Raw genomic sequence first — 12977 nt, forward strand, 5'->3', positions numbered from 1 at the left:
GTTTTTATAAAAGCCTTTAAGTGGAGTTTGCTATCTAGTATAGCACCAAGACTCCTGACTTCTTGTCTGATGTTTAAAGAGGATGGATTTGAACTAATATCTAATGAAATTTTTTTGGTCACCTTATTACAAATATAGAGAATCTCAGTTTTTGTGTCATTGAGAGAAAGTGACATATGTGTGAGTAGTTGTTTTATGGAACTGGAATAAATATTCCACAGTTTCAATGTGTTATCTAATTAATCTTTAATTGGAAGGAGTATCTGAACATCGTCAGCAAATATATAGTGAACTAGTCCTAGACCAGCCAGTAACCTACACAATGGGGCTATATAGATGTTAAATAACGTAGGGGAAAGGGATGAACTCTGAGGTACTCCAGTTGTTAACAAGACCTTTTTTGATTCTACTGTACTTATTTTAACTCTAAAGGATCTATTGGATAAATAAGATTTAAACCAAGCAATGGTAGTGTCTTTAAGACTGATTTCTTGAAGCCTGCAGATCATGGAATCATGATTTATAGTGTCAAAAGCCGCCGAAACACCTAGTAAATTGAAAAGGTACGAATTTCCATAATCCAAACCTCTCAGGATGGTGCCTGAGAGGGATGTGAGCAAAGTTTCCATGCTATGTGATTTGCAAAATCCATATTGAGAAGGATAAAACAGATGATGGTTTTCTACATATTCCATCAATTGTTTATTCACAACCTTTTCTAGGAGCTTAGCTAGAAAAGGTATGGTAGGAATGGGATGGTAATTAGCTAAATGTTCTGGATCTAGATTTGGTTTTTTGATTAAGGGCTTCACCACTGCACATTTGAGGGAGTCTGGAAAACAGCCTTCTTCTAAAGAGACATTGATAATGTCAGAAGTGAAATAGCCTGTTTGGTTTTCGTAGCTAACCTATTCAGAATGGTGAAAATCTTATCCGCAAAATAATTTGCAAATTTGGTAGATTTGTCTTGTAAATGTTCTAATGATAGTGAGACACTCATTGGTTTTATGAGATTAGAATCATAAGAAAATAAAACTTTAGGATTGAATTGGAATTTGTGAATTTTTTCAGTGTAGAAATCACATTTAGCTATATTTATAGCGGATCTATAATTCTGTAAAGATAATCTATATTGAGTTAGAGTATCGTGGTTACGAGATTTACGTCACGATCTTTCTAGGCGACGTAATTGGGTCGTGAACCAAGGAGCTCTATGGGTCTCGTGAGGGGTTATCTGTTTCCTAATAGTGGGACAAAGTTTGTTAGATATTTCGGCTGTGATGGATTCCCAAGAATTTACAGCCACTGCTGAAGAAGAGAGGTCTAATTAAGCCAGAGCCTCTGGTTGAGCATTAGTAAGGTCTTCTATTTTACAGGATTTCTTGAATTCAATTTGTAATGTACTAGGGGTCCATTCTACTGCTGGTGTTTTGAATAACAAAGTGGAAGTAATGAGATAATGGTCTGACCAAGGAGCTGACTATTAGGGGAAGATCTTATACTGAAAGACTCATTTATAAATATCAAATCCAAGGAATGGCCAGCTTGATGGGTAGTTGTATTAACAATCTGAGTAAAGCCTAGAGATTCTAAGCTAGATAATAATTGTTCACATGTGTCTGATAAAGGGAAAAAAATCCATATGCAAATTAAAATCATCCAAAATTAATACAGGAATATTTGAATCTAAAATAGTAGAAATCAATTCAATAAGCGGGGAACAATTTAGTTCTAAAAGACCTGGTGGAGTATAAACTAAATAAATCTGAAGTGATTTAGATTTAAAAACAGCTATCTCATTTTGAAGCGATATGCTAATATTTTGCTGCATTAAGTGCAAATTTTTCCGAGCTAGTAACATTATTCCCCCACCTTTTTTATTTGTAGTTCTAGGAATAGAAAAATCATCATATAGAGAGCTAGGTAACTGATTAATAAGCACAGTGTCAGAAGATCTAAGCCAAGTCTCCGTGATACCACAGATGTCGAGTTTAAAATCCTTTAAGTGATCTACTAATACAGCGATTTTTTTTGTGATTGACCGAACATTAAATAAAGAAAGAGACAGTACAGTTAATGCCATTAAACTAGCCTTAGAGGTAGCACGTATAGGAATAAGAGTATGCTCGTGCGTCAATATAGGTTTCCTTTTTTTAAATAGCTTCTTCCGAAGAGTGGAAATTCTTCTTGGGATCGGGAATTCCTCCATCATAAAAATTAAAGAACTTACAGTTTAAGATGAAGAGTCACTGAGATGAAACTGATATCGATGAAATTAAACAGAAAAGGCCCTCAGGGAAGGCACAAAGGGGAAGCACTAAGGGGAGACCCCCTTTAGCGCGCCCCTTCGTTGCACGCCACCGGTGCGCGGCGCCAACTGAGTGAGCGTCTCAATTTAAGGTGCCCCCGCGCCCGATGATGACGTCAGCCGGGGAGGGTCGACGGATCGGGGGGGGGGGGGGGGGGGCACTCAGTCTCTGGGGAGAGTCAGGCTGTTAGCAGGAGGAAGCCATGCAGATAGATGGAACAGCAGGCAAGCAGTAAACTCTCAAGCCTCAGTGTAGAAATTGAGGCAGGACTTCTATCCCTTGGGCTACTTCAAAGAAAACAATATTAGTCTACTGAAATACCCAATGAGAAAGATATCCGCTTATCTGATAGGTCACTCCTATCTATGCCCTTCTCCTCTACTGCCAATTCCAGACTCCATGCCTTCCACCTGGCTGTGCCGTGTGCTTGGAAGTCTTCCTGAACTGGTGCATTATGCTCCCTCTCTTGCCGTGTTTAAATCTCATCTAAAAATCCACCTTTTTGAAATTGCTTTTAAATATTATGCCTCATTGTTTGCTTTTAGTCTTGACTAACTTTATTTTCTTTCATCCAAGTCTCTTGTCCTGTATGTATGTCTTATTAGATTGTAAGTTCTTTTGAGCAGGTACTGTCTTTTTGGTATGTTTGTACAGTGCTGGGTATATCATGTAGCACTATAGAAATGTTTAGTAGTAGTTGTAGTAAGGAAATTCTCTGGGTCTATATTTAATCCTTTTCCTTGCTCTGCATGCTACAGTGCATAATAATACAAGTGACCAATTAGTAAGCACTGTGCACAAAGCAGCTTTCTGACTGATAGATCCAGACTGGCAACATTCTGGTGGGTTGGTTTCTTAGTGATCGTTTTAGGGAAAAAATTCTTTAAGATTCTTGTTAATGAATTGCACAGAGATTATTCAGGAAAGCTGTATACAAGACAGAAAGAACGTGCTCTGCAGGCAGACCTTTCCAGCTGAGATTGGGCACCTGAATTAAAGGATTAAGATTTGCAAGATAAATTGTGTTTTGGGGACTAAAAGATAGGCATCTTCTGGCTTTTTTTCTTTCTTGCCCCTTTCTATCAGCAGTTTGCATTGGAGAAAAGTTCACTACTCACTTTTATGCTTAGAAAGGATGCCAGGTAATCTTCCCACATTCTGCCAAAATCAACTCAGAAAGATGGTATAACCAGTCCCAAGGCCAGAATAGCATAGTCACCTGTTCAACAGAATAAATAGGATTAATTAACAGCTGAGAATGCATTAAGGATAGGGGATGAGTTACTGAAGTAATTTAAGGCACAACCCCCCCCCCCAAAAAAAAAACAAAACAACAAACAGATGGTCTGGTGTTCAATATACTGTACAAATTTGTCAATATTTAAACATATCTAGCCTACACATTAATAATGTAGACTTCAACCATAAATGATGTGACAAACTTTATAAATCTTAATAAAATGAATAGGACTATCATATAAAACCAGCTTCCAAGAATAATGCAGCCTGTAATTTACCATATCCTGTGTGTAATCATATGGTCCTCTCTCCTTTCACCTCCTTTCCTCTTTACCTTTTCAGCCTTCATTTTCAACGTGACTTATGCACATAAAACAAGTTTTTTTTGCACATAAGTGATGCTTTGAGAATTAATATTATGGGAATAAGCATTTAACAATCCGTGTGAAACCCCATTATGGGATTGGTTTTAAGACCCCCATGCACGTCCATGTGCCCATGGTTCCTGGTGCACGCACATGGTTGTGCCGATTTTATAACACGCACACGTTGGCGCATGCATGTTATAAAATACAAAACTCTCACTATGGAATTTATCGAGGGATTTTAGCTGTGTACCAGTTAATAATCAGAGAGATAGCCAAACGTCCCACTTCTATGTGACAATGAAAAAGACTGTGTTACGGATTTTTTATATCATTATCAATGGGCCTCATAAATAGGCATAACGCTCATTGCATGTGAGCAAGGATTTATGCAATGCCAAATTTATAATCATAGGTCCAACAATAATTTTTTCTTCTTCACTTGTGAATTCACCAATAGTGACCCATCAATTGCTGCTTATAATGGTAACATATTCCAATTAAATGTTACTTAGCTTCTTTGTAATTCATAGGAGAAACGCTGTTTTTTTTTCCATGAGGCAGAGAATCTTGGGAGCCCGACACGGACCGTGTTTCGGCGGGAGCCTTCTTCCAGGGGCCGAAAGTGTGCTATAAGCTTGGCGGCATTCCTCATTGCATGCAATGAGCGTTATGCCTATTTATGAAGCCCATTGATAATGATATAAAAAATCCGTAACACGGTGTTATAAAATACATGCATATGTGCACCGGATCTTCATGTCCACACGTGCATGAGCGTGCAGGTGGCCAGCTCTGCGCGAGGGTGGGGAATTTTAGAAAAATATGCACGGCACCCCATTGGGCCTCCCTCAGTTTCCTCCCAGTCTGCTCCACTTAAGGAGCGGAAAGGGAGGGAACTTTCCTATCCCTAATTCTCTCTTTCCTCCCTCTTCCCCTCTCCTCTCCGCCCTCTAAACCTACCCTAACTATCCCAAAATTTTTATTTTGTTACTTACTGCTCCTCTGGAGCAGACGTAATCTCTGCGCGCTGGCTGCTTGCCGGCCTGCCCCTCCCCATCCAGACCACACCCCCGGCCTGCCCCTTTCTAGAGGCCTGGCATTTCGGCACATACCGGGGGATTTGCATGTGACCAGGCCCTTCCAAAAATGCGCAAGCAGTGCGCAGGGCCCGCCCATGCAAGTAACCCCCGATTTTTGCGGACACATTTTAAAATCGGGCAGTAAATGCATATATTACCCTCACTAGCAGGAGCTATTCCTGGGAGTGAATTTTGGATGAGGAAAGCATTTCTGTGCTTTTGATTTTCAAAATTATGCACAAAAATTTGTAAAATGTTGTCACTTTCCTCTTAATTCCTATTCACTAGCACTTGTGTCACGAAGCCTATTAAACTCTTGGCAAGGCTAGAGCTGTTTCCCATGGCCTCCATGAGCTGAGAAACACTGAAGAATGGCTCTTAGCATGAGTAATTATGGAGGTCGTATCACGTCTAAATGGTCTCATTTTACCCATTATGAGCATGGCCAAGCCCTTTTGAAAATGTGCGCAGCATGCGCAGAGCCCGGCCATGCACGTAAGTCCTGATTTTTACGTGTGCATCCCTTTGACAATTTGCCTGTCTTCTATGTGGAAAATACTCTAATTTTATTACAGGCCGATTCAGAATGGATCGCGGGAGAACGGGCGCTCTGTTTTGAGTGGCTGCTCTCCCAACGCATGCTCAGCCACCTCTCCTGGGCGGGCGATCCTATATTTAAATGAAGGGTTGAGCTAAAAGGAGGCGCTAAGGACGATTACGTGCCCCTAGAACCTCCTTGGCCCGGGAGAGGTGGTTCTGTCAGCGGGTTCAGGAAATCAATGCTCAATTTTACCAACTTTGGTTTTCCGAACCCACTGACAGTGATTGGTTAGGAAAATGGACACCAGTAAAATTGAGTGTCTGTACTCCTAACTGGACTGGCTGGCTGGCACATTTTTTTTTTTTGTAACATTTTCAGTTTTTCCGATTTAATATCGCTAGGATATTAAGTTGGAGGATGTACAGAAAAGCAGTATTTTCTGCTTTTCTGTACACTTTTTCGGGCTGCGGATTGGCCACACATTTTACTTACAGAATGCCGGGTGACTAGCTAATAGCCTCATCAACATGCATGTGATGAACGTTATTAGTTTTCAGGTGGTTTGGCCGCACGTTTTCAAGGTGCTAAACCCTTTACAGTATAAGGGTAACAGACGCCCCTCAAAAACACACGGCCGAGCGCACTTTACACTTTACAGAATCGGCCTGTTAGTGTTTTATATGAAACTCTTCATACAACACCCACTAACACACACATAGCATCCTAAAAACAATGGGGTAGATTTTAAAAGGAGCGCGCATGGCGTGCATGTGCACACGCACATGTATGCCCAATTTTATAACATGTCTGCGCAGGCGCACGCATGTTATAAAATCAGGGGTCGGCGCACACAAGGGGGTGCACAATTGTACACCTTGCGCGCGCCAAGCCATGCTGCCTTCCCCCGTTCGCCCTAACCTGACCTTCCCACCACTTCACCTAACTTTTCCCCCCCAGCCCTACTCTAACGCCCCCCCCCCCCGACTTTGACTTACCTTTTGCGCCTGCCGGCAGTCTACTGGCACGCGATCCTCCAACACAGAGGATTTACGCGCGTAACCTTTTGAAAATCCGGCCCAATATCGCTACATGTCCCAATGACTCTTGTTGTTTGTTTTTTTTTTTTAAATATACACAAATACTTCACAGCCTAAACGTGCTAAATTATACAATATACTAGACACAGCTGTTTCTCAGACTCGTTTTGCCACAAGCCCATGTTCTGGACTAATGTTCTATGTTTTTTTTATGTCGCTGCATATCATGGAGATCAGTTCCAAAGGTCAAAAACAGGTACCAACAAATCTAAAGGTGATCGATGAACAAATAACCTCTACAAAAGCTTTGCAGCTAATAGTTAGAGCTTTTACATGAATTGTAGGCAGAGTAGGCTGATTAAAGCTGTGTAAGCATATTTAAACACTTCTACTGTTGTAAAGTGGAGTTAACATAGTAAACCCATTAGGGACCATGAGTGTTTGATTCAGTTAGGCTAAGTACTTGTTCTGTTGTGATGCTGAGTGTATATTATAAACAAGAGATAAAAATATTTGGCTATTTTTCCACTCTTAGGTACGCATTTAATGATCTTGAGCTGAAATATATTTTTTGTTAATTTATAGTGGCATGGCTCAGTCTATTAGCTGCTTGAATAAGAAGTAATACGGGAAAGTTAGTGTTTAGAACTGAATGAAGAGGCAGAAGTAATTGGCATCTCAGAGACTTGGTGGAAGGACAATAACCAATGGGACAGTGCTATACCAGGGTACAAATTATATTACAGTGATAGTGTGGGTCAGCTTGGTGGAAGGGTGGCACTTTATGTTCGGAATTGCATAGAGTCCAAAGGATAAAGTTCTTGAAGAAAACTAAATGCACAGTAGAGTCTTTATGGGTAGAAATCCCATGCGTGTTGGGGAAGTGTATGGCGATAGGGGTATACTACCATCCACTAGGGATGTGCATTCATTTAAAATGAATGTGCAAAACGTAATGAATAAGGGTAATTCATTTCATTCAGGGAGACCATAAACAAATTGAGGGCCACCTTGAATGAAACAAATCTTATTCATTGCATTCATTTTATATGAATGCATTGGGCTTAGGCCTGAAGCCGGGGCCTCACCTAGGGCATAGGCTGAGGCCCAAAGCAGGGGCCATGGCCTATGCCACAGTGTGATGTCAGCGCCTAGGCCGGTCAGTTTTCTCAGTGGAGGCTTCTGCAGGTGATGCCAATATCCCAGCATTTGTTAGGTGTCTTGCTTGCTGATATCCTTGGCACAATAATTACACCAAGCCAAACTCGGGTCCTCTCTGAATTGGAAGTGCCTCCAGATCACATATTTCTTTCATGATCCCTTGTCTACATCCTTAGGGATGGATGATGGCACTGGAGTAGAGGTGGAGGCAGGTGGACCCTGAGAAACAGTTGCAGCAACATCACTCATGCGCTCTCACTTCACTGTCGCCTACTCTCTCTAATCACCATCACCAGTTTACTCTCTCTTCTCCATCACTGTAGTGGTAGCTAAGATGCTGGTAATTAATCCTCCAAAACTAGCTTCATCTAATAGCTCTCCAATTTTTTCTTCAGGGAATCCTTTAAAAGGAGATTCTGCTTCTGATTCTGATGAAGTTGTTGCCAGTACTGTTTCTGCTGCCTCTTCAGCACCAGCTAAAGAAGATTGCGCTGCTGGTAGTTTTAGGACTTGCACTTCTACCTCCATTGCCCTGCTACTGCTACTGTCTGCCCTGTCCTTCCCCTCCAAAACAGGAAGAGAAACAGGTGGTGGTGATGAGAGCATATCCTCTCCAAATTTCAATTTCTTCTGGCTGGAGCTGCCTGACTCTGCCATTTTAATTTGAAAAAAAATCCCTTTTATTCTAGCTGGGGACTCCCTGTTTTAGGGCCTCCTTTGTTACCTACATTCCTCCCTCGGCTTCTGACTTTCTCTGGCAGGATGTGATCTAATTTGTCACTGCAGAGCCTACTGGGGATTTTGTTGATAGGGCTTTTTAAATCTTTCTTACTTTTAATGGATCCAACTGAGTATAGTCTTAGTATATCACTCTGTGTGTAAATGTGAACTATACACACAGAGACAATGCAGTATCATCCTCTTCACTAGTGCACACACAGCACAGTTGAAACTGCTCTGCTCTGTGCACTACTCAGAGCCATAGGATCCACAAAGTGGCCACCTGTCTGCTTTCTTGCTACACTCTGCAGACTCAGACAGAGAAAAAACTCTGTAATGGGCACTGTGGCACAGCTGGTCCCCTGCAACTGGTCCCCAAACTTTCCCACCCTAGCAGCCTTCCTTTCTCAGTGGACCAAGACCAGTGCAAAGGGACAGCAGCCCAAAGGTTTTTAACTGTTTATTTATTTATTTATTTATTTATTTATTTAACAGCTTTTAATATACCGGTGTTCGTGCGGGCACATCACGTTTTAACAAAAACCAAAGCACAATTGAACACTCTGTGAGAGCTCCACCAAAGCCTGCCCTTCCCAGACAAAATTAAAAAAGAAATGTACAGTCCTTAGTCTTCTCTTCGCAAATGTTCAGAACCCAATATCAGCATCACTGGATACACAGAGCAGCGATAGGCTAAATTAGAAAAATGCTTCACTATGATACGTTGGCATTCTCGTCTCCTTGCTGATATATATTGACAAGCCTGTGAGGTCACACATAAGTCACAGACAAAGGCTGGTTACTATGGAGACTTCCACATGATTTCCCTTAGAATCCTTTGGCTCCATAGACTTTAATAAGTCATTTAAGTCATTAAAGTCTATGAGGGCTAAATGAATGAAAGGAATAGAATATGGTTCACTCTTGTGAAGAACCCCATTATTTTTTTTTTTTTTTGGCTCCTTGAATGAAATGAATGGGGTCCTTTGTTTTGTATATTCCATTTGTTTTAAACAAATGAACATTCCTAGAGGCAGGTAGCTCTGAATCCAAAGAATTGCTGGAACATACTACTTCTAATCCCTGCTTCCCACTGCCTACTATATGACCCTTAGAACAAGATACATAATTGAATTTGTAAACCAGGAATACCAGACTATGTGAAAAGTCTATTTTTCAAATGAGTCCCTGAGGCATAGAGAGAGATAAATGACTTGACCAATGTCACATAGAGAGCTGGTGAAAAAGATGAGCCTTGCACTCATGGCCCAGGTCCAAGGCTTTTGCTACCAGGCCCCCCGCTCTCTTAAGCAAGCCTCTGCCTTGTCATGTTTCAGCTTTCCTAGCTGCAACAGGGAAAACAACATTCCTGTCCTCTCCTTTCCAAGCTATCCCCTACCCATCAGATAATGAAACCCACTGCAGCTATGACAGCGCATTACTTTGAAAATCCTTCATGAAGAAGGTCTGTGGTTTGGGGGAAATATAATATTTTTGTACAAAATTTCAGCTGATGCTACCACTTAAAAGTATGTGGAGGGGGGCGGGGAGTGAGTAAGCAAATCTACTGAAAACAAGAGACATACAAATCTGATTTTATAGCTGATAGCGGCAGCTGCTCCCCTTGTTTCTATTCACATTAAAAATAAATGTGGATTAAGTCAACACACTGTGCGGGTTGCCACTACATTTTTTTTTGTCATTTGACATACTTAGAAAAAATACGATGCATTCAACCAAGCCATCATTGCATTGATTTAAGAGGACCTACTAAAAATGCAAGCATTTTGTAGGGAAAGCAAGATGCAAGCACTTCAATAGCACTATATAAAAAATATCCAGTCTCCTAATCTCAGAAATGCGTTGGGGGACAGGGGATAATTTTATCTCTCAGATGTGACTAGGCAGGAAGATGCAGGGTATGGGAATAGGTGGGTGTGGTGTGAGGAATGAGAGGAAGGTACATCTAGACGCTAAGAATATAATGACCACAGGTATAACATGAAGCTTAAGATAGGTTGCCAGCTTATCCAGATCAACCCTGAGAGAGTCTGATCAAGCCCTGGTTTTACCTCATGCTTTTCTTAGGAGAAACAGAATGAGATCTCCATTCATGCCTTTAGAATAAAACCAGGAGTGGATCAGCTTCTTTGTGTTGACCGGCAGTCCTGAAATCTGAAAGCCTGTCACACTACACTCAAACACTGCACTCACTGTTTGCGAGGTGATACCTTCTCAGAGTTCACTGCAGTTCTCTCACTACTCTGAATGCAGCTCTTCCAACTAGGGGGTGGTGGGACATGGGTGCCCTGCATTTTTTACCTTTCTCTGAACCTTGAATGAAATGACTATACATGATGTCAAGGAGCAGATTTATTCTGGTTCCTAAGAAATGACACATTTATAATGGCAATGCATTTATAATTTGTTCATTTAAGAAAGAGTGTAAGAGGAAATACCTCAGCAAATCTTTTTCACTTGGGCCTCCTTATGTTGTAAGGCCTCCCTTGTCATAATGTTTTTTGGTTTAAAATGGAAAATACCTATGTAAGATATTCAGATTTTAAGGCCTGTGTTCTCATTAATGGCATCGTATCAAAGGCATCTTCATCGGTACCAGGCCTGGGTCTGTCCTTTCTCCCCTTTTGTTTACTTTAATTAAAGCTGAGCAATTCAGAAATATTTCAAGGCATTAAGTTGGCTATTGAAACAGTCAAAACATCTTTGTCTGCAGATGACATATTACTGTCCCTCACTAATCCTTTAGAATCCCTCCCAGAGGTACTGGATATTTCTACCTCTTTTGGTCTATTTTCTAGCTTTAAACTAAATCTGGGCAAATCAGAGGCAGCGGATTTGGGAAGTCATTTAAAATAGAATGGACAAAACTTTCCATACCATGGCCTAACAGGTCCTTAAAATACTTAGGCTTGTTCATCCGAAATCATGTTCTGCACACAAACTCTATTTTATGCATTTGAAAATATGATTCGTGCACAAATCTTGTTTTCTATACAAAATTACTAAGTATAGGAGCCCCATACCATGAACTCCAAGTTCAACCCCATAGACTAATCCTAGTCCAAGAAACCTTTCTTTGCCTCTTCCCAATGACAGCAAAGACATGTGGCTTCTTGTATCTACTGGGCTACATAGTATGACTGAGAGAACTGTAAACCCCTATTTAAACTTTTAATAGTATGGCCCCAAGTTATATTGTGATAATGCTCTAGAAGAAGATGTTCAGTAGAGACAAAGAGTGGTCAGACTGAGTTCAATGATTGCTGTGAGTATACTGTGCAGAAAGAAGCTGAAAACCAGAGAGACTATTAGAAGCATAGCAGAAGAAGAAATGCCTGGCTCCTGGTGAAGTTGTGAGTCCCTGGATACAGGAGGTGTAGCCCGCATTTGTGAGAGCCATCCTGACTGAAGGAGATTTAAGGAGTCCAAGGTCCTATTCTTGGGTAGTGACTTCTAACATGTAGGAATTCTGTTAGCCCCCCACTTGAGTTAGATAGAATAATATACCAATTGGTGTGGGTTTACAGCTCCCCCAGGTGGAAGCTGGTGAATGGTATGTCCCTCTAAGAGCCAAGGCACCACTTTACCTTGTGGATTCCCCTTTTGTTTTTGCAGAGGTAGCATGTCCTGTGCTGTTCTCTCATTTTTTTGTTGATTAACTTCTGTCTCCATAGAGCATATTATCTGGATGGGAGTTTCTTTCCACCCTCCCAATCCACCTTATTTAATTAAATTATTATTTTTGGCGTTCCCAGTACTTTGGGACTCAGTTAAGCTAATCTAATTTTTGCTCTACTAGCAACTGGAAAAGTTCACGCCTCGCAAGATGGACCTGAGATCATCCAAGATCCAAGGGGAGGATGATTTTCAGCCATCCTAAGGAAACAGAGATGGGAGAAAGGAGTTAGAGTGAACCCCAACTGAGCCCATAACAATCTACAAAAGATAAGGAGAAGAGGAGCTACAGGTATCTTCATGATATTAAACTAAGGAGAAAGGAGGAGGATATGTGCCTTTCGGGTGCAGTGAGGACAAGGAGTTTAAAGAAGAAAACTACAAGAAGGAGGTAGGAAAAAATGACTGTGTAATATACACAGGGGATGGAAGCCATTAACTTGCCCTATATTCAAAGGGAGGGAAGATATAAATTCAAAAAGTAAATTAAATTACTTTAACATTTTGAACATGAGAGAGAATATGAGAAGTCACTAACTTAAATAACTGAATGAATTGGTTTTAACATCTAAATTATGAAAGACTACAAGAAGTCACAAACTTACTAAAAATACTTGTAATATCTTAAAAGAGCTGTGAAGACTTTATTTCATCAATTGCATCTTATCAATAAATAGAAATGTTGGAAACCACCAAACAATTTCCCTTGTGACTTCATTGAATTGTGATTTTAATGATTATCAATGCTGAGTTTATCAGTGCTGAATATAATACAAAAAATTGGGACTTATTCTAAGCAGTACAAAGTTCCCTCCATGCAGGAACCC

The 12977-nt window shown here is 40.8% G+C and overlaps 1 protein-coding gene across 1 annotated transcript in view; it reads right to left on the reverse strand.

Moving 5' to 3' along the window:
- The window catches only part of KCNJ5 (potassium voltage-gated channel subfamily J member 5), a 63463-nt gene that overhangs the window by 23136 nt on the left and 27350 nt on the right, over positions 1–12977 (reverse strand). Inside the window, exon 2 of the mRNA XM_029574146.1 lies at positions 3428–3528. The gene's annotated coding sequence lies outside the window, so the exon portion shown is untranslated. The remainder of the gene's footprint in view (positions 1–3427; positions 3529–12977) is intronic.

This window comes from Rhinatrema bivittatum, chromosome 12 (assembly GCF_901001135.1).
Source record: "Rhinatrema bivittatum chromosome 12, aRhiBiv1.1, whole genome shotgun sequence".
Lineage (NCBI taxonomy): Eukaryota > Metazoa > Chordata > Amphibia > Gymnophiona > Rhinatrematidae > Rhinatrema > Rhinatrema bivittatum.